This window comes from Colobus angolensis, unplaced genomic scaffold, assembly GCF_000951035.1.
Source record: "Colobus angolensis palliatus isolate OR3802 unplaced genomic scaffold, Cang.pa_1.0 Scaffold246, whole genome shotgun sequence".
Taxonomy (NCBI): domain Eukaryota; kingdom Metazoa; phylum Chordata; class Mammalia; order Primates; family Cercopithecidae; genus Colobus; species Colobus angolensis.
The window spans coordinates 86018-87670 of NW_012115666.1; positions in this window are offsets into that span (position 1 = coordinate 86018).

Consider the following 1653-nt stretch of genomic DNA (forward strand, 5'->3'; position numbering starts at 1 on the left):
GAGTGCAGTGGGGCAATCTCGGCTCACTGCAACCTCTGCCTCCTGGGTTCAAGTGATTCTCCTGCCTCAGCCTCCCACGTAGCTGGGATTACAGGTGCCTGCCACCACGCCCAGCTAATTTTTGTATTTTTGGTAGAGACAGGCACTGGAAGAGATGGGGGCAGAGAACAGCCCTCACTGATAGCACAGAGCCTCACCTCTTCACACAGTCTCTTTCTCCTCTCCTCCTCTGCCCACACAGTGACTCCCAGCCTCTAAGATTCCTGCTTTCAGCAATGCCCCTGATAGCATACCAATTAACTGAGGAGTTCTCAAACACCAACTCTTCACTGCCCATTAGCACAATGAAGAAACTGGGGAAAATGTGTATGTCCCTGAATGTTGCTAATGGTCTTAGGGCAAACTGCTGCTTATTCTGCATTATGTACTTCTTAGTTCATTGGGGTTAGGATGTCATTTTTTAATGAAATCATGTTAATAGTGTTTGTAAAATGAATGATGTGCAACCCCATGAAAAATTGTATGTTTTTTGAAGGAGTAGAGGAAGCAAGGAGGTGTGATAAAAATTTTGACTGTTGAAGTGGCATGGGGGCAGGTTGAACTTGTCCAAGACTGCTTCCCTGCAGGTCAGCCTCCTTCAAGGCTTCATGAATGTGCTCCATTGCTGGGCGTAAGGTCATCAAAGCTGAGTTCTAGTAGAAGAGACATTCTAGACATCTAGAATGTCTGATGCACACACACTTAGAGGTCTAGAGACACCTGTTCTAGAAGTCCACCATTATGCCTCCACTCCTTAGGTCTTGAAGAGAAATCACATTCATTCATTCTACAAGTATCTACTCAGGATGTGATATTTGTCTGGTGAGTGATGAGCACAATGGATGATAGGCAGAGACAAACAATAATCAAAAAGTGAGTCATAAAGGGTAATGAAAGCTGGGCGCAGTGGCTCATGCCTGTCATCCCAGCATTTTGGGAGGCGGAAGCAGATGGATCCCCTGAGGTCAGGAGTTTGGGACCAGTCTGGCCAACATGGTGAAACCTTGTCTTTACTAAACATACGGAAATTAGCCAGGCGTGGTGGCCTCTGCTGAGCTCTCTTTTGTGTTTTAATGCAAGGTTAAGGAGCTCCTGGGCCTTTGGGGATTCTCCGCCAAACCAGGTCCCATCATCATGGCTTTCTCTCTCCCCTCTCTGCACTGGTGGACAGATAATCTGCAGCTGCACACAGGACACACAGAGCTCACCCCTGCTCACTCAGGCTCACCTCCTAGCATGTCTCCTAGGCAGGCAGAAATCGAGGCTGGTTTGCCACACTCACATTCTGGGACCTGCACACCTGCCCTTGCTACGCTCAACTGTCTCCCGGGCTGTCACCACTGCCCTCAGAAGAGCTCACATTGCTGGTGTGTCCAACCGTTTCTCAGGCTCTTGCCAAGAGGCAGCAAGAGAGTTTCCCCTACTCACCTGCCCACTGGGAACAAAACTTTATTTACTTTTTATTGAGGTAAAACAGATTTAACATAAACTGGTGGCTCAAGCCTGTAATCCCAGCACTTTGGGAGGCTGAGACGGGCGGATCACGAGGTCAGGAGATCCAGACCATCCCCGTCTCTACTAAAAACTACAAAAAACTAGCCGGGCGAGGTGGCG